Raw genomic sequence first — 21295 nt, 5'->3', positions numbered from 1 at the left:
ATTTCAAGCAAGGGAGACCCCTGGGAATGCGTTTGTGCAACAGCCTGTGATGAACGCTTTGTACCATATCCAACAATTGCTTGCTGTGGCCTTGATCACGGTAGATTAATATGGTATTCATCCTGCACTGTGCTATATATATCTAATATCATAGCACATCTACAGCATAAAATAGAGCTGTTTTTGGCTCATGTACAGCGTGTAGCTCGTGTGGGTTTATAAGAAACTGTTTTGCTCTTTGATCTGATTGGGCTTTCTAGAAGAACAGTCGCTGTTTGATTAGCCCCCCTTCATCTAATGCAGACTGCTTAGCACTGTTAAATCAACAGTTCACATCTCTCTGGGTAGTTAAGTGTGAGGTATTGGTTTAAAAAGTGTTCTTTCTCCTCTGAAATGAGAGCACAATTATAACTCATCAATGGCTCTGGTAAACAGTGTTTGTTCTGTTTGCTCTAATAACAGAGCCTTAGGTTTTTGTGGAAAGCTTGTCAGTGTCAACTGAATTCATCGGTCGTCTGCAGCCTTAAAGGAAAAGTTATTAAAAATGTTAAGTCTGTCATTTATCCGCGCATATGTCGCTCCAAACTCATTCTGCCTTATTTTTCCATTGAGATGGAATGATTAGTTTTTTTCCTTGATGTTCCCTGTGATGTTCTAAAAATAACAAACAGTGACATGAAAGTGGTCTATACTAGTTGTGTACTATAGTTCTTGTGTTGTCTGACATGTTTGATTGGAAAGTATGGGGATCGGGAAAGGTCCTTGAGCCAAGACTTAAGACAGGGATGTCCAATGCTGCTCCAGGAGTGCCAATGTCTTTCAGACTTTAGCTCTATCCAGCTCCAACACACTTGTCTAGAGGTTTCTAGTAATCCTGAAGACCTTGATTAGCTGACTCATGTTGGTTTAATTAGGATTAGAGCTAAACTTTGCAGGACAGTGACCGTCTAGGAGTGGGGTTGGACACCCCAGCCCTAAGCACCATTTTGGTAGTGCTTAGGGCCGGAATAAAATGGAATTTCTTGGACTTACTGAAGCATAAAAGTAATACAATATGTTCAGATATTTATGAAACATGGTAAGTGCGGTTATTCTGCAGCCAGTTATTCTACTTTGAATTGTGAGTTCCGCGTCGGAGTGTCTGTTTTTGATTTGGTCTGTGTGATTCCGCTCAATGCCAATTTACCCACTAGTAGTTCAACATTCTGGGTTGCCAGTTGGCAGAAAACACAGCATATTGCAGCCTTGGAAGCTTGTTGCCTTCTATTGTCTAACTGTGCTCATTCCTGTTGCGTGTCCTCAATCTGGCAACCTACATGGGCATCTAAAGGGAGGAGGGGGTATGAGAAACGACTCTCTCCAATATTTTGAATTTGGCCTGCAGTACTCATTTCAACCGCCAGCTGTCAATATTTTATGCTTCACCTTTAAAGGGTTAGTTCACCCAAAAATGAAAATTAGCCGGTGTTTTACTCACTCTCAAAGCATCCTAGGTTTATATGACTTTCTTCTTTCAGACGAATCCAATCGGAGTTATATTAAAGATTGCCCTGGCCCCTCCAAGCCTTACAATTGGGTAAGTGGGTGCATTTGTAAACAGTCCAGTAGACGTGAAATAAAGTGCACGCATCCGTAATAAAACGTGCCTCACAAGGCTCTGGGGGGTGAATAAAGATCTCCTGTAGTGAATCCATGCGTTTTTGTAAGATAAATATCCATATTTAAAACGTAATAAACACTTTTTTTTCTCACTTCCACTGACTGTCGTACGCAGAAGGCGTTGCCTGCGGATGACGTAGGACATCGGCATTACGTGATTAGTGACCAACGCGGAGAGAGAACAAAACCAAACGCCGGTCACGAATTAGAAGCACAAAACGAGGATTTGTAAACAATGTCCGAGCATTTCGAAATAAGCCAAGAGTAGACTGGTTTTCCTTTGCTAAAGTAAGGAAACTTTGTTTCCTTTGCTCCTGTATATATCAGAGGTGCGCTCACGACGCCTACATCCTACGTCATCTGCCTGCATGGCTTCCGCATATGACAGTCAGCGGAAGTGATAAAAAAAAAGTGTTTATTACGTTTTAAATATGGATATAAAAACGCATGGATTCGCTACAGGAGGCCTTTATGCACCCTCCGGAGTCGTGTGAGGCACGTTTTATTACGGATGCATGCACTTTATTCCACGTCTCTTGGACTGTTGAACAAAAACACCCTCTGACTGCAATGATAGAGCATAGAAGTGCCAGGACAATTTTTTTATCTAACTCCGATTGGATTCGTCTGAAAGAAGAAAGTCATATACACCTAGGAATCTTTGAGGGTGAGTAAAACCCAGGCTAATTTTCATTTTTGGGTGAACTAACCCTTTAAAACAAAAGTTGCATCAGTATATCAAACTGTGATTCTAGTATGTTTACATAAAAAAAAAAAAAAAATTACACAGATCAGCTTTAAAGTGGAATTCAGTGCCAGTTATTCATTTTTAATTTTTTTTTAAATCACAGAATGTGCAAAAACAATCTACAGATTTTCCTCCTCTGTTCAGTCTGAAAGACATGTTCAGAGGTCAAAAAGATAAATCCGTTGTGGACAAGCCATTTACCAGTTTGTTATACTGACAACTGGAGCACTTGAAGTTGTTCTCGTCAAGAAGATCACAGTTAATTTCCTTTTCTCCATGGGCACAAAAAATCCCTTAAGCTTTCTAATTAGTAGTGAATGGGCGGAATGTAAATGTGCCGCTGCTGCTCGTGGTTTAATGATATAGTGGAGTCTGAGGAGTATTGTGTAGATAATTGCTCTACAGTCATCTGTTACCATTGTTCGCCCACTCTCAACAGCCTGTTGCCCGAGATACAGTCTTTCACTTTGTCGTCAAGTCTATATTATTTGTATAGCATTTTAACAATGCAAATTGTGTCAAAGCAGCTTTACATCAGCTTGATATAAAGCTGGGTGGCTTTATATCAGCTTTACAGTATTTAGACGGGGAAATAGTTTGTCGAAATAGTGTCGTTCTCCTCTGGCCAGACAAAATCAGCAGTTTAAACCTAGAATAAAGCAGAATCAGATTGTGCAAAGGACTCATCTGGTTCCTGTGGTCTTGTCCCGATGGCCGTCTTGGAGACAGGGTCTTCACTTGGGATCAGTCTCTGGGGCTCATCTAGGTGTCCTGGCTGTACAGGTCATCTCTAGCTGCTGATCCACCATCTGATCTGGATAAAGTCTGGATCTGGGTGGCTACGGTGACCTCGGAATAAGAAAGAAACAGACTAATATTAGCGTAGATGCCATTCTTCTAACAATGTAACAAGTACATCAGGTGTTTTGATGACGAAGTGTTCCCGGTTCCAGTGGACATAATTAATGCCTAATAATCCTTTAACGGATTTGAATTATAGAAATGCGATAGTGTATTATGTGTAAACCAGGTTAAAGAGATGGGTCTTTAATTAATGGGTCTAGATTTAAACTGACAGAGTGTGTCTGCTTCCCGAACAGTGCTAGGTAGATTGTTCCAGAGTTTGAGCGCTAAATAGAAAAGCGATCACCTGCCCGCAGTTGATTTTGATATTCTAGGTATTATGAAATGGCCAGAGTTTTGAGATCGCAGCGGACGTGAAGGACTATAATGCGATAAGAGCTCACTCAAATACTGAGGTGCCAAACCATTCCAGGCTTTATAGGTAATTAGCAAGATCTTAAAATGTATATGATGTTTAATAGGGAGCCAGTGCAGTGTTGACAGAACTGGGCTAATGTGGTCATACTTCCTGGTTCTAATAAGAACTCTAGCTGCATTTGATGTTTCTGCATTTGACATTGAGAGCATAGGTCGTAATTTAGATATATTTTTAAGATGGAAAAATGCAGTTTTACAAATGCTAGAAACATGTTTTTTTGAAGGAAAGATTGCTATCAAAAAGTATGCCTAGGTTCCTAACTGTAAAGGAACGGGTCTGACACAGATGGTAAGTGGAGTAACAAGGTGTTTATTTACAGCGTGCAATTGTGAATAGCAAACGTGAGGAGTCTTCGGATGTGGTGAGTGTCTCTTCGTGAGGTTTCAGGTGAGCGGAATGTCAATAGTGATCAGTCTTTCTGATCTTACAGATCCTGGGGGTTCGCCGCGGCTGAGCGGCTGAGAGATGCGGGGATCCGATCGAGCCAACGGAACAGACGAGGAAGAGGACTGGGATGGAGAAGACAGAAGGTAAGTAGGGACAGGTAAGTAATCGCAGGTAGTAATACTCAGCTTCGTAAGGTAGCAGAGATGGTCCATGTGGTAATCCGGAGATCGGACAACTGGTGACTTTGGTGACTGTGGTTATATGTGGTGGGTGATAATGAGGTGCAGGTGCCGGTGATTAAAATTCAGGTGAGGTGGATCGGGGTAACTGGCTCTGGGAGGAGCCTGGTCCTTCTGTTACAGTACCCCCCCCTCCACGGCCCACTCCTGGGGGCCGACCTCGGCGTCGTGGTGGTCTGCCTCGGCCTCGAGGTGCAGGACGATCCGGATGGGAGGCGTGGAAATCATCCAGAAGGCTGGGATCGAGAACATCATCTCTGGGGATCCAGGAGCGCTCCTCAGGCCCGTACCCCTCCCAGTCCACGAGGTATTCTAGTCTCCCACCACGACGCCGGGAGTTTAGGATGTCTCGGACCTTGTAGATGGCTCCATCTTCAATGATGAGTGGGAGAGGGGGTTCCTCGGTTGGACCAGGCTCTGGGGAAACAGAAGGGTAATATGGTTTGAGTAATGATACGTGAAAAGTGGGGTGAATCTTGTATTGTGCAGGGAGCTGAAGCTTGAAAGTGACCGGGTTGACCTGTTCCAGAATGGTAAAGGGGCCAACGAACCTGGGACTCAGCTTACGGCTGGGCAGGCGTAGCCGAATGTCTCGTGTGGAGAGCCATACCTTCTGTCCAGGCAGATAGGTGGGTGTTGCTGAACGACGAGCATCGGCGGCGATCTTCTGCCTGCGTACTGCCCGTTGCAGGTGGTGATGTGCTGAGTCCCAGACTCCCTCGCTTTCTCGGAACCAGTGGTCGACCGCAGGCACATCGGAAGGTTCTCCGGACCAGGGAAATAATGGAGGCTGGAAACCGAGTACGCACTGGAAGGGAGAGAGTCCAGTAGAAGATTGACGGAGTGAGTTCTGGGCGTACTCGGCCCAGCCTAGGAACTGGTTCCAAGAATTCTGGCGGCGATGGCAGAAGGTTCTCAGGAAGCGCCCAATTTCCTGGATTTTGCGTTCAGTCTGCCCATTAGATTGAGGGTGATAACCGGAAGTCAAACTGATGGTCACACCTAGGAGAGCGAAGAAGGCCTTCCAAACACGGGAGATGAATTGTGGACCTCTGTCCGAGACTATATCTTCAGGGAGGCCGTAGTAACGGAATACATGATTAAATAATAGTTCTGCTGTTTGCATGGCAGTGGGGAGTCCAGGTAGAGGAACGAGACGGGTGAATTTAGAAAATCTGTCGATGATGACGAGAATGCAGGTATTATGGTCGGAGGGTGGAAGATCCGTGATGAAGTCCACTCCTAGGTGTGACCACGGGCGGTTGGGAATGGGTAATGGCACCAGCTTGCCGGAAGGGAGATGACGGGAACTCTTGGATATGGCGCAGTCTGGGCAGCCCTGAACGAACCTTCTCACATCCCTGGCCATGTTCGGCCACCAGAAGCGATCGCTTAGCAGCGAGAGAGTAGCGTTGGCCCCTGGGTGACCAGTACCAAGTGAAGTGTGAGAGGAGTGGATGAGGGAAGTGCGTTGTGTCCTGGGAACATACTGACGCTCAGGTGGGCAGCCCGGCGGATTGGCAGGAGGAGTATCGGAGGCCACTGGCGGAGAGGACCAAGCAATGGGACTTACGATAATGTTGGAGGGCAAGATACCTTCGGGCTCCTCGAGAGAATCCTCCTTGGTGTGAAGACGAGATAAAGCGTCCGCCTTGGCGTTACGGGAACCTGGACGATAGGAGATTTGGAAATTGAAACGGGTGAAAAACAATGCCCATCTTGCTTGGCGTGGATTTAATCTTTTGGCGTCTCGTAGATATTCGAGGTTCTTGTGATCGGTAAGCACGAGAAATGGTTGAGCTGCCCCCTCCAACCAGTGTCTCCACTCCTCCAGGGCAAGCTTGATGGCCAGAAGCTCCCTGTTGCCGATGTCGTAGTTCTTCTCCGCCGGGCTGAGCTTCTTGGAGAAGAAGGCACATGGATGGAGCTTGGGAGGCTTCCCCTGCTGCTGCGATAATACCGCACCTACTCCAGTTGTTGATGCGTCCACCTCTACGACGAAGGGCAGTTCTGGATCGGGGTGGACGAGGAGTGGTGCGGTAGTGAAGGCTTCCTTGAGACGGTTGAAGGCATTGGTGGCATTCACATCCCAGGCAAGGGACTTCTTACCTCCTCGTAGGAGGTCAGTGAGGGGGCTTGTGATAGAACTATAGTTGGCAACGAATCTTCTGTAAAAGTTTGAGAAACCCAGGAAGCGCTGCAATTCCTTGATCGTGGTGGGTCGAGGCCAGGATGTAATTGCTTCCACCTTCCCCTTGTCCATGCGGATGCCACCGTGACTAATGATGTATCCAAGGAAGTGGACGGATGGTTGGTGGAATAGACATTTTTCTGCCTTGAGGTAGAGCTGGTGTTTCCGTAACTGTTGAAGGACCTCCGCAACGTGGTGGCGATGTTCGGCCAGGCTCCGGGAGTAGATCAAAATGTCATCAATGTAGACTATTACAGAGCGATGAAGAAACTCCCGGAGCACCTCATGCATGAAGCTTTGGAAGACAGAGGGGGCGTTGACAAGCCCATAGGGCATGACCCGGTACTCATAGTGCCCTGTAGGGGTTACAAAGGCGGTCTTCCACTCGTCCCCCTCTCTGATGCGGATGAGGTTGTACGCGCTGCGGAGGTCCAGTTTGGTGAATATGGTGGCACCGCGAAGCTGTTCCAACGCTGCAGGGACAAGAGGAAGTGGATAGCGATATTTAACCGTGATGAGGTTTAATTTACGATAGTCTATACATGGACGGAGTCCTCCGTCCTTCTTGGCCACGAAGAAGAAACTTGAAGCAGCAGGGGAGATGGAAGGGACGATGTAACCCTGTTTGAGTGCCTCCTCAATATACTCCTCCATCGCCTTCTGCTCGGGAAGAGAGAGGGGATAAATCTTTCCCCGTGGTACTGGTTCACCCGGAACGAGGTCGATCGCGCAGTCCCATGGCCGATGAGGTGGTAACCGCGATGCCCTCTTGGGGCAGAACACGTCCCTGAAAGCCTCGTAGTCCGGTGGAACCTCCACTGATTGTTTCTCCACAGGGCTCTCCACGGACGTGGCCTGCACAGACAAATTAACCACTGGACGTGGAGATGGTTTAGGCATATGTGGGAAACAGTGCGGGAAACAGTTAGTACCCCACTTCAGCACTTCTCCAGAGGCCCAGGACAAAACTGGATTGTGCTGAACCAGCCAGGGTCGACCCAAAACAATGTCTACTGTAGATTCTTCTAAAATTAGTAAATGAATACTTTCTTGATGGAGCTGCCCCATTCTCAGCACTAGGGGACCGACACAATATTTGACTAACCGACGAGTGAGTGGAGTACCTGTTATGGCTTGGATCTGGTAAGTGGTTTCGGTGGTAATGGGTGTGAGGTGGAGTTGCCGGCTGAGTTTCCCCGAGATGAAGTTCCCCGCTGATCCGGAGTCCAAGAGGACTGTGACTGGCATCAGGTGGTTTACAAGAACAATATTAGCACAAGTGGTTAAGGGGTTCATTTTAGGGATGTGAGGGTGCATACCACTCACCCAAAGCCTGGACGGACGAAGGGTGCAGGATTGAATTCGGTGGTCAGAACTCCCACAATACAGGCATAAACCATTGTTAATTCGCCTCTGTCGTTCTGTTGGTGATAGATGGAAGGTGTCAGTTTGCATCGGTTCGGAGATGGGTCTAACCTCTGGCTGGTGGCTTGGAGGAGTGTCAATGGCGGTAACGGTTGTGGTTTCTAATGTACAGGCCCGCATCCGGTTGGAGCAACGAATGGCAAGTTGAATGAACTTCTCTAGCCCAAAGGTGTCATCGTAGGCTGCCAGCTGAATTTTCAGGCGGGTATTCAAGCCTTGCCGGAAAGCAGTTATCAATGATGGTTCGTTCCATCCACTCGCGGCCGCGAGGGTGCGAAACTTCAGGGCATATTGATGAATGGTCTGATTCCCCTGACGAAGTTTATATAACTGTTCCCCCACTGAAGAATCACCTGGAGAGCTGCTAAATACCTCCTTAAAGTGAGCGAGAAATTGGGCAAACAAATGCGTGGCAGGTCCAGCTTGATTTAAAATTGTCTCCGCCCATCTTAATGCGGGTCCTGTGAGTGACGTGATCACAAAGGCGATCTTCGCCTGATCGGTCAGGAACATCTGAGGATGTAAATCAATAGTTAGGGTACATTGGAGAAGAAAGCCATTGCACTCCTCTGGATCACCTGAGTAGGGCGCTGGTCGGGCCATGGGACTGGCGTACATTATCGCCGAAGAAATGGTTGCGGCGGAAGTGACGGGTGTGGTAACAGAGGCCGGTGGTGTTGGTGAAGCCGGACGGGCTAATACCCGTTTCAAGGTGTCGACCAGTTCCTGGAATGGGTCGTTTACACTCATGGTGTAGCCGTCTTGGTCCGATCTTCTGTAAAGGAACGGGTCTGACACAGATGGTAAGTGGAGTAACAAGGTGTTTATTTACAGCGTGCAATTGTGAATAGCAAACGTGAGGAGTCTTCGGATGTGGTGAGTATCTCTTCGTGAGGTTTCAGGTGAGCGGAATGTCAATAGTGATCAGTCTTTCTGATCTTACAGATCCTGGGGGTTCGCCGCGGCTGAGCGGCTGAGAGATGCGGGGATCCGATCGAGCCAACGGAACAGACGAGGAAGAGGACTGGGATGGAGAAGACAGAAGGTAAGTAGGGACAGGTAAGTAATCGCAGGTAGTAATACTCAGCTTCGTAAGGTAGCAGAGATGGTCCATGTGGTAATCCGGAGATCGGACAACTGGTGACTTTGGTGACTGTGGTTATATGTGGTGGGTGATAATGAGGTGCAGGTGCCGGTGATTAAAATTCAGGTGAGGTGGATCGGGGTAACTGGCTCTGGGAGGAGCCTGGTCCTTCTGTTACACTAACTGATGATGAAGAATTTACTGAGCAGCCATCAAGTATTAGACCGTGATCTAGGTTATTACATGCAAAAGTTTTTGGTCCAATAATTAACACCTCTGTTTTTTTCAGAATTTAGCAGTAAGAAATAGCTAGTCATCCAGTTTTTGATATCAACTATACATTCCGTTAGTTTTGCAAATTGGTACGTTTCATCAGGTCGCGAAGAAATATAGAGCTGGGTATCATCAGCATAACAGTGAAAGCTAACACCATGCTTCCTAATGATATCTCCCAAGGATAACATGTAAACCGTGAAAAGTAAGGGGCCAAGTACTGAGCCTTGAGGTACTCCATACAACATAGTTGTGATGATACTACCTTTTCTAATATCTTTGACAGAAAAGGGAGATTCGAGATCGGTCTGTAATTAATTAATTCTTTGGGGTCAAGTTGTGTTTTTTTAATGAGAGGCTTAATAACAGCCAGTTTGAAGGTTTTTGGGACATATTCTAATGACAATGATGAGTTAATAATATTCAGAAGAGGATCTATTACTTCTGGAAGTACCTCTTTTAGGAGCTTAGATGTAACAGGGTCTAAAATACAGGTTGTTGGTTTAGATCAGGGGTCACCAACGTGGTGCCCGGGGGCACCTGATAGCCCGCATGGAGTCTCTGAGTCGCCCACCAAGCACTTCCTTTTAATAGCCTGAATTAGCGCCGGACGATAAACGATATCATATCGAGATTGATAAAAATGATGTTAATAATGATGATAAGCTGGACATTTTTACTCAATATGGATTAATCTAACATCATATCACACAACAGAAATAAATGCTGCAGCAGCCAGTTAGTGCATGTCGCTAATAAGTCTGCATGTGCTGTGTGTCTCTGTGTGAATGCGTGGAGTATTGTTGTTTCTCTGATACACAAACTCAAACACACGTGACTCGCTGTGTTTTCAGAGTCTCAATAAATGAGGACATGAACACACTTCATCTCCAGAGCTGCTCTGAGAATCACTTCACCAGCTTTATGCAGTTTCATTTGAGAAAAATCACCATGAAATACACGCTGAAACTAAAACCAAAACTGAAAGACCTTCATGACAAAATGCCAAAATAAAAGCCAGATTCAAGATTCAAGAGTTTTATTTGTCACATACACAATTATACAGAGTATAACCAGCAGTGAAATGTAGGTCAGGTCCGCTCCAAGGACAATGCAATTATAAAGTATACAAATATTAAGAGAAGAAAAGTAGAAAAAATAAAATAAAATAAAAGAATAAAATAAAAAGATAAGATAAAAAATATAAATATAAATGTGCAGGTCAGTATGTTGTTGACTTAAATAGTACTAAGAGGAATGTACAAAATAATGTGCAAAAACGTTGTACAGGGTATATAATAGCAGCAATATGAGGTAGAGAAAAATTATGAATAGCTTATTGATATGGTGATATTTACATGGAGTCAAGTGATGTTATGACACAGAGTTAGAGTTTAGGAGCCTGATGGCCTGGGGGAAGAAGCTCCTCCTATGTCTCTCAGTTTTTGCCATCAGGCTACGGAAGCGCTTACCAGATGGAAGCAAAGTGAATAGACGGTTACCAGGGTGATTTGAGTCCTTGATTATTTTGACAGCTCTATTTTTGCAGCGTTTGAGGTAGATGTCCTGCAGAGAGGGGAGAGCAGACCCTGAGATGCGCTCAGCTAAGCGCACAACTCTCTGTAGTGCTTTGCAGTCCTGATTGGAGCTGTTTCCATACCACACTGAGATGCACTGAGTCAGTACACTTTCTATGGTCCCTGAATAGAAAGTTTTCAGGATTGCTGGTGAGACCCTGAATTTCCTCAGCTGTCGCAGATGGTACAGTCTTTGCCTGGCTTTCTTAACCTGTGTTTGGATGTGTGTAGTCCAAGTCAGGTTCTCGGAGATGTTTACACCGAGGTACTTGAAGCTGCTCACCCTCTCCACAGGGGTCCCACTGATCATAAGAGGAGTGTAGGGCTGCTGCTGTCTCTTCCTAAAGTCCATGATCAGCTCTTTAGTTTTGCTCACATTCAGAGAGAGACAGTTGTCCCGGCACCATGATGTGAGTCTCTCTACCTCATCCAAGTATGCGGTCTCATCGTTGTTGGAGATGAGGCCCAGAACCACAGTATCATCAGCGAATTTGACAATAGATGTGGAGCTGTGAGAGGACACGCAGTCATGCGTGTAGAGAGAGTAGAGCAGGGGACTCAGGACACAGCCCTGTGGGGCTCCTATGTTCAGAGTGATGGAGTTTGAGGTGAACTGGCCAACTTTCACCACTTGAGGTCTGCCGGTGAGGAAGTCTTGAATCCAGTCACAGAGTGAGGAGTTTAGGCCGAGGTCTGTGAGTTTAGATGCCAGCTTGATGGGGACTATAGTGTTGAAAGCTGAGCTATAGTCAATGAATAGCAGCCTTACATAATTTCCATTGTTGCTATCCAAGTGTGTGAGGGAAGAGTGGAGAACGTGAGAAATGGCATCGTCCGTGGATCTGTTTGGGCGATAGGCAAACTGAAGAGGGTCCAGAGTATCAGGGATGGAGGAGCAAATGTGGCTCTTTACAAGTCTCTCAAAAACCTTCATGACTATAGATGTGAGGGCAACTGGGCGATAGTCATTCAAGCAAGAGGGTTTATTGTTCTTTGGCACAGGGATAATGATGGATTTTTTGAATGAGGTGGGAACCACGGCGGTAGCAAGGGACTCATTAAAGATAGAAGTGAGCAAACCAGCGAGCTGATCGGCGCAGGACCTCAGAACACGGCCGGTTATCCCATCAGGTCCGGCTGCTTTCCTGACGTTCACTTTCTTTAGCGCCCTCCGAAACTCATCCTCCGACACGGTGATTACAGGATCATCGCTGCTCTGCCTGTTGCTTCCTGACGCGCTGGTCGGCAGAAACGCGCCGCCGCCGTTGCCATCGAAGCGGCCGTAGAAGATGTTTAACTCGTCGGCCAGCAACGGATCTGCTCTCACCTCCGCGGAGGATTTGTTTCCGAAGTCACAGATGGTCCTCAGTCCCTGCCACATCCGTCGAGAGTCGTTGAGCTGGAAATGAGACTCAATTCTCTCTCTGTATCTGTGTTTGGCGGCTCTTACTGCACGTCGGAGAGCATAGCACGATGCTTTGTACTCGCTCGTATTCCCAGACAGAAGAGCCTCATTGTAAGCGGCGGTGCGTGTGTTAACTGCGGCACGGATTGTTCTGTCCACCCACGGTTTCTGATTGGAGAATGTCCTTATCGTTATTGTTTCTGTAGCTTGCTCGGTTAGCGTGTTTACGAAGCTTAATGCTACATCCGTGAACTCGCTGACGTCAGAAGAACTCGCCCGGAACATGTCCCAGTCGACGTCATCAAGCGCCGCCTGCAGCATAGTCTCTGAGTGGGAGGACCAGCGCGTCACTACTCTCTGCACCGGAGGTTCCTGAACGAGCCTTTGTTTGTATCTCGGTGTTAGAAAGATGGCGGCATGGTCCGATTTGCCAAAAGCCGGTAGTGAGCGGGCTTTGTAGGCATCCTTGAACTGAGTGTAGCAATGATCCAGTGTGTTTGGTGCTCTAGTTGGACAGGATACATGTTGATAAAAGTTCGGCATGACCTGCTTGAGGTTGGCTTTGTTAAAGTCCCCCGCGATGATGAAGGCAGCGTCAGGATGTTTGTTAATGTGGCCGCTGAGCACATCGTGAAGCTTAGACAAAGCCAAGCCAGTGTCCGCCTGTGGTGGAATGTACACGGCAGTAACAATGATCGATGAAAACTCCCGGGGCAGATAAAATGGGCGGCAGATAATGGAAAGATGTTCCAGATGAGGCGAGCAGGAACGTGACAGAATGGAGATATTCCTGGGATCACACCATTTCTTGTTGATCATGAAATATACTCCTCCACCCCTGGATTTACCGGCCTCTGCTGTTCTGTCCGTCCGAAAGACAGAGAAGTTATCACTCGGCATTACAGCAGTGTCCGGGACCGAGGACGAAAGCCACGTTTCTGACAAACAAAGGATGTTACAGTCCCTAATGTCCCGTTGGAAACTAATCCTGGCTCTAAGATCGTCCATCTTATTCTCCAAGGATTGGACATTAGCGAGGAGAATGCTTGGGAGAGGAGGACTGTGAGCCCTTTTCCTGAGTCTGACTCGAATTCCAGCGCGCTTCCCGCGGTGTTTCTTGATCCGTCGCCTCGGGGGGGGTGTTGTTTATCTCCGCTTTCCGAAGAATCTCCAGAGGCCACGCAGGATTCGTGGATAAAGTGTCCTGAAGCAGGTTGGTGTAGCGGTTTCCAATGTCCAAAAGTGTTTCTATGTTGTAGGTGATCAGTGCCGACGTGAGATGTGTAAAAAGAGAAAGTAAAACTAAGTAAAGAAGAAAGTTGAAGCAAAATCTCAGTGGAGCGACCCTGACGGCGTCCGAACACAGCGGCGCCATCTTGGTTTAAGTTTTTTTTAACTTTTGTATAGTTAACTTTTGTTTTTTTAACTTTTGTATCAGTTTAACTTTTGTATAGATTATATGTTATATATATTTGACTTTTGTAATATATATTGACCGATTTTATTACTATTGTATACTAAAATGCAATTCTCATAGTGATAATAATAATATTAATAATATAATTTTAAGGAATATCATACAACCAAGTTATTTTTTTATTATTATTAATTTATACTGTTCCGTTGTGCAGCATCTTATCTGATAAAATGAAAATGCTATTTTTTTTTGTACTCAATCATAAAACAAGTTTATACAATTCTTTATTTCCAATAGAAGAGAATGGTTGGAATTGTTCCTCAGGGGATCTATAGTGCACTATCTGATGTGAAACTGTGGCTGACAGCTGCATGGTTACAATTTTATCTCTAATAGTTTCGATCTTGGAAGTAAAGTAGTTCATAAAGTCATTACTACTGTGAGATCTAGCAGTTTTTAATGCTTTTCTGTAGGATTTTGTTTTTCACCAGCTGCACTCCATTTTCCGGGCTGTTCTCTTTAGGGCCAGAGTGTGCTTATTATACCACGGTGTTGAACTCTTTCCCTTAATCTTCCTTAAGCGTAAAGGAGCAACGTGTCCTGAAACGTGTTGTTTAACACCAATGGAGTTTAGAATGTCTATAATGTCTATGATCCCAACAAATGTCTTTTATTATCAACATGGATATTAAAATCACCAGCAATTAAGACTTTATCTGGAGTCAGCACTACCTCAGATAGAAAATCAGCAAATTCTTTAATAAAGTCTGTGTGGTGCCCTGGTGGTCTGTATACAGTAGCCAGTACAAACATCGCAGGGAATTTATAATTAACACTTGTTTCTTTGGATAACGTTATATGAAGCACCATTACTTCGAACAAATTATACTTGAAACCCAACCTCTGAAAAATACTGAAAATATTGCTATAAATTGTAGCAACACCTCCCCCTTTACCTTTTGGACGCGGTTCATGTTGTAACTGTAATCTTGGGGGGTAGACTCGTTTAAAGTAATGTAGTCATCTGGTTTTAGCCAGGTTTCTGTCAAACAAAGCACATCTAGTTTATGGTCAGTGATCATATCATTTACAAAAAGTGCTTTTGTAGAAAGCGATCTAATATTCAATAAGCCAAGCTTTATCATTTGTTTATCTGTATTATATCGTTTTTTTTATTTGTTGAACATAAATTAAATTGTTACTCTTACTTTGGTTTGGATGTTTTCTGTATTTTCTAGTTTGGGGAATACAGTCTCTACAGTGTGATATTTGGGTGAAGGAGTCTCTATGTGCTGAGAATTAACTGACTTCTGTGACATGAGGCGGCTAGCAGATGTTCGGTTTAGCCAGTCTGTCTGCTTCCTGACCTGGGCCCCGGTTAGTCAAGTACGAACTCTTAAGACTGTGTGCCATATTTCTAGAGAGAAGAGCGGCACCACCCCAAGAGGGATGAAGACCATCTCTTTTCAACAGGTCAGGTTTGCCCCAAAAATTCTTCCAATTGTCTATGAAACCCATGTTATTCTGCGGGCACCACTTAGACATCCAGCCATTGAGTGACGACAGTCTGCTATGTATCTCATCACTCCGGTAAGCAGGGAGCGGGCCAGAGCATATTACAGTGTCTGACATCGTACTTGCAAGTTCACACATCTCTTTAACATTATATTTAGTGATCTCCGACTGGCGCAGTCGAACATCATTAGCGCCGATGTGAATAACAATCTTACTGAATTTACGTTTAGCATTAGCCAGCACTTTTAAATGTACCAAGATGTCAGGCGCTCTGGCTCCCTCCAATAGCATTTGTCTTGACAATACATCATCTGGGAGGGTTTTAAATTATTTCTAAAGTGTTTGTATTCAAGTGGCTTTTCTTTTTGCGTGTGTGTGCTGGCACTATGATGAAACTATCAGAAATTTTTGAGGGAAAGTTCTTGTCATGGAGGTTACAGCTATTCAGTGTTATTCAGTTAAGAATTGCAAACGTACCCACTTATCCGTTAGATCCTGTTGTCATCTGTCAACTGTAGTGGGTTTCTTGTTTGTTTATTTAAAATTATGATATACTTATGTAGCATTATTTTACCCTCACAGTTCTTCCACTCATAGTTATTCAAGATTTGAAACTGTTGTTTTATCATGACAGGAGTTCATTTAAAATAATACCATAGACTGCTGAGGAAAAAACATTAGCTAATGTCATTATTGCAATGGTGAGAATACAACTGTATTATACTGCACTGTATTATAAATTGCACATTTGGATCAGAACAAATCAGAGCTTTTCTGGGCAGTGCTGCCAAGTCTGCAGTTTTACTGCGGAATTGGGCTACTTTTACACTGTTGTTGTGCGTTGTTTTTGAGTTTGAGGGTTGAAGCGATTTCCTCCTCCCCCGGAATGCACTTTTGAGGGAGGGGACTGTAGGAAAAAACATGACTGGGCTAGTTTTGCAATTTTAGCAGTTGGGCTGGTTTTGTTTCGCAGACCTGACAGTCATGTTTCCAGGTCAGTAAATCTGTCTTGGGTTGTGTCACCAAGTACTGTATATAGTGTAAATCCAAAGTTCTGTTATGAAACGCTAGATGATGCAGGCCGATAGGTTCTAACTCAATCTGATATAATGACATCACTTTTCACATGGTGCAGCCGAATGGTTCTTTTCAAATGATCAGCCAACGAGCTTGCTGCTCAGCATTCAAATACTCGGATAGTGATTGCTGTAGCAGTTACAGCACACTTCAGAAACCCTCCATATTCCCCAGCTCCACCTGTCTAGATCTGCTATGGGGCAATTTTATGTATGTTACTGTATCTCACAGAAGTGAGTACACCCCTCACATTTTTGTAAATATTGTATTATAACTTTTCATGTGACAACACTGAAGAAATGACACTTTGCTACAATGTAAAGTAGTGAGTGCACAGCTTGTATAACAGTGTAAATTTGCTGTCCCCTCAAAAAAGTGAGTACACCCCTAAGTGAAAATGTCCAAATTGGGCCCAATTAGCCATTTTCTCTCCCCGGTGTCATGTGACTCGTTAGTGTTACAAGGTCTCAGGTGTGAATGGGGAGCAGATGTGTTAAATTTGGTGTTATCTCTCTCACTCTCTCATACTGGTCACTGGAAATTCAACATGGCACCTCTTGGCAAAGAACTCTCTGAAGATCTGAAAAAAAGAATTGTTGCTCTTCAAAAAGATGGCATAGGCTATAACATTTACATTTTATGCATTTAGCAGACGCTTTTATCCAAAGCGACTTACATTGCATCCAGGTTACAGTTTCTACATTTTATCAGCTCTTGCTTTCCCTGGGAATCGAACCCATGATCTTGGCGTTGCTAGCGCCATGCTCTACTATTTGAGCTACAGGAATGCTATAAGAAGATTGCCAAGACCCTGAAACTGAGCTGCAGCACGGTGGTCAAGACCATACAGCGGTTTAACAGGACAGGTTCCACTCAGAACACGCCGTGGTTGACCAAAGAAGTTGAGTGCACGTGCTCAGCGTCATATCCAGAGGTTGTATTTGGGAAATAGACTTATGAGTGCTGCCAGAATTGCTGCAGAGGTTGAAGGGGTGGGGTGGTGGGGGGGGGGGGGGGGGGTCAGCCTGTCAGTGCTCAGACCATACGCTGCACACTGCATAAAATTGGTCTGCATGGCTGTCGTCCCAGAAGGAAGCCTCTTCTAAAGATGATGCGCAGGAAAGCCCGCAAACAGTTTGCTGAAGATAAGCAGACTAAGGACATGGGTTACTGGAACCATGTCCTGTGGTCTGATGACACCAAGATTAACTTATTTGGTTCAGATGGTGTCAAGCGTGTGTGGCGGCAACCAGGTGAGGAATACAAAGACAAGTGTGTCTTGCCTACAGTCAAGCATGGTGGTGGGAGTGTCGTGGTCTGGGGCTGCATGAGTGCTGCCGGCACTGGGGAGCTACAGTTTATTGAGGGAACTATGAATGCTAACATGTACTGTGACATACTGAAGCAGAGACTGGGCCGCAGGGTAGTATTCCAACATGATAACGACTCCAAACACACCTCCAAGACGACCACTGCCTTGCTAAAGAAACCGAGGGTAAAGGTGATGGACATCCTCAAACGGAAGGTGGAGGAGCGCAAGGTCTCTAACATCCACCAGCTTCGTGATGTCGTCATGGAGGAGTGGAAGAGGATTCCAGTGGCAATCTGTGAAGCTCTGGTGAACTCCATGCCCAAGAGGGTTAAGGCAGTGCTGGAAAATAATCGTGGCCACACAAAATATTGACACTTTGGGCAATATTGACAGTAGCAAGTCTCTATACTTATTAGGGCTGTCAAAAAAATTAGAATTTCAAATATTCGTCAATTTTAAAATAAAAATCCACATTCGAATGCCTAAACGCTGCATTCAAATTTTAGATGTGCATCAGGCAGCCTTATATGTGGCATACAAGATACGATGATGATGTGCATTTTAATGCTTTTTAAGCCTATACAGCTGAAGCCACTGGATTGCTGCTCATTCAAAAAAATTGTGGAAAAAGAGGACATCAATGCGGAGAAGATGTTGTTTACCTCAAAACTGGAACCAAGCCGTTCACACAGAACGCATATTATTGCATTTTCTATAGGGGCATCTATCACCGTTGCACTCGCGTCTCACACAAGAAAGCGGCATGTTTAGAAAGCCATGTAAAATTTATGTAAGTTATGTCTCGAGACTTTATGGTGGTTTTTCTGCATCCCACTGCATCTAATGTTTTTAAATGAAAAAAGTAGGCTACTCTTTGTGATTGGTTTTCGGTCCTTGGTATTAAACTACATACTTACATGATGCTTGTTTCAAAGTGTTTAAGCAACATAATTAATTATGTATGGTTTATAAGCATTATTTGAAACATTATGCACTTTTCAAAGATAGTCTTAGATAGATCGTTTTTTTTTTTGCTTTGAAGAAACATGCATTAGTACAGTAATATTTTGCTTAATATTTAATATTGATTCTCTCAGGAGAGAAGCCAAAAGCTTTTTTCCCCCTAACAGAAATTATGCCTTTTAAATTCAAATATAATTTGAATATTGATAATATTTTAGTACAAAATTCGAATTTCGTTTTTCATCCAATTTGACAGCCCTATTGTTCTGCTGCAGCAGCGTAGCAGATCTATTCTGCCAAGACCAAACACATTAACATTTCCATGTAGTATATTACCATGCTAAACTATCCGAGAGTTATCATGACAGAAATGCAGATACCACACATGGGTCACTTTTAAAAGATGTAAGCTGGTTGTCAAAAAAATAAGATATTGTCAACAAATCAGAATTGGGCATCAAGACCTGAAGAGTACTGTATATGCGGCTAAAGACTTCTGCATTTAAATGACCTTACATTGTTTTAGTGTATTTGCTTATGAAATGAGTAAAAATGTGCAGCCATAACATTTTGTTTAATTTATATACATGTGGGTGGTAATATGTATTGTTAGTTATGGTATTATAACTTCTGCATGTAACCCACATTGTTTGTTGTGCTGGCATGATACCTTAAATCATATTAAGACACCAAGAACACCCTAGCAATGCCCTAGTAGTGTTGTTAAAAAGTCAGTACTGAAATTTTTCAAATGTGATGAGACCGGCATTTCCCGCAAGCATTTTTAGTGCTTTTGAGCGGATTCTTAAACACCTCTGTTTGGTTATTGTGTTCACCTATCAACAGATATGTCTGTGGTTGGCTACAATGACCATCGCTTCACAATCTTCACCAACAGAAGCCAGGGCTTAAAGTTTTCCGTCGCTACAATGGATTTTCTCCAATTAGAAAAAATGAGGGGAAAAGAAACATGTAGAGCATTGTTGTTGTTGTTGTTCTGCCGGCTCAGCCATTTCAATTATATTCAGTCATTCCACCGAAACAGGTGGCTCTTCACCACACAATCTCTTCTGATTGGTCAAAAGTGTGAGCATGTGGTGGGGGGAGAGGGGGTATTAGCCTTGTTAAAAAACAAGAGTTTATGTATTAAGCTAGCCTGTCAGTTATGGACGCGCTGCATTTGGAAGAAGGTTTGGATGTGTCACTCATCGACAAGTCCGTTAAAAACAAATGGAGATGGGTTTGGCTTGAAGAAACGGGGGAGGATGGCCGCTCGCTCCCATCCTGGTGTACAAAAATGAAACTGCCAGGTGTTTGTATGTGTGTATGCTATAAAAAACTTCAGTACGGCCGTAACGGCAAAAAAACACCATCAATCAGAAGCTGATGTTCGTTCTCTTAAGCACACATCCTCCCTGCCTGGTGCGTCATCTACCACAATTGAGTTATGGGCGTCTATGGCTGACCGTGTATGTGACCACAAAGTGCGTATATGCGCATTCTTAGCTAAACAAGACCTGCTGCTCACTTTGTTGTAGCCACTAGGGAAGCTAATCAAGTCGGTTGCTAACGATCAGAGTGCACTTTCCAAATTATCAATATCTAATGCACATGCCTCTTACTTCTGCACACATGGCATTGCTGCGCAGTATAAAACAGAACTGTCAGCCAAGCTGCAAGGGCTTGTGACAATGTGTTATAATTTCTTATTATAATGTCCAGGGTTTAATGGCTAGGTTAAAAACAGAAATGATATTATATAGTTTGTGATATTAGCTCACTTTGCGGCAAAATCATTCTCTGTTGGCTTTTATTATTTAAGAAATAAAAACTTGTTTTGAAAATGTATGCAAATGCTTAATTATTTGTATGACTACATCACAAAGAGTCAAGTCTTGAAAACATTAACAATTTCATAAAAGCGTGTCAATCATAGAAATGCAGTTCAAAAATTGCCTTTAAATTCAAATGTTCTTTGAGTATTTCATTTGTGTAGGTTAAATCATGTACTCACTATACTCCTAATTACAAGAAGAAAAAATAAACTGCTCTTAAACTGGGTGTGTGACAGGTTTGGCTGTGGAATGGGGTTTGGCCGAGGAAAAATGTTCAGTTAAACCGTTTTTTTTTTGCTTTAACACCTGGAAGCACACAGGAGCATTTGAAAGCCGTGTCTATCAGAGGATCCGTCTATGAGAAAAAATATTAGGGATCCGCTGACAGATCTGCTGATAGACACGGCTTTCAAACGCTCTCGTGTGTATCTGTGTAAAGCCAGGCATACACTGCGCTTTTTTTAAATAGTCCTTTACGATTGCTGCTTGTCAGACTGTACAAACATGATCATGTCACACTGTGGGATCTCAGTTGTCATTAATGTCAGACTGTACGACATGAATGCGCGCAAGAAAACTTGTCTGGAATTTTACATTACCATCCCATACACGTTCAGTCACTATGAGCTGCATTACACTCAAGGCTGACACGATGGCTAGCATGAAAAGTATATGAATGGCAGCAATACTGGCGTATTTAAGAAGAATAGTGTATGCAGCTCTACACACCCACATGAAAACAGCAGTGCAACCGGTGCAATCATAGGAATTCCGTGAGCGCTGTAGTTTATGGCAGTTAGAGGAAATATCTAGCATTAATTCTGATCATGGCTTGTCTTGAAGAACGAAGACAGTTTAACGTCTTAGCAGACGTCACACTGCAAAACACTGCCAGAATTTTGTTGG

The 21295-nt window shown here is 44.1% G+C and overlaps 1 protein-coding gene across 1 annotated transcript in view; it reads left to right on the top strand.

The window, feature by feature from the left end:
- LOC306865178 (cytoplasmic phosphatidylinositol transfer protein 1-like) overlaps positions 1-21295 on the top strand; it is a 103593-nt gene that overhangs the window by 49074 nt on the left and 33224 nt on the right. The gene's annotated exons all lie outside the window — the stretch shown is intronic.

The sequence above is a fragment of the Barbus barbus genome (assembly GCF_936440315.1).
Source record: "Barbus barbus genome assembly, chromosome: 4".
Classification (NCBI taxonomy): domain Eukaryota; kingdom Metazoa; phylum Chordata; class Actinopteri; order Cypriniformes; family Cyprinidae; genus Barbus; species Barbus barbus.
This window is presented reverse-complemented; position numbering and strand designations above follow the sequence as displayed.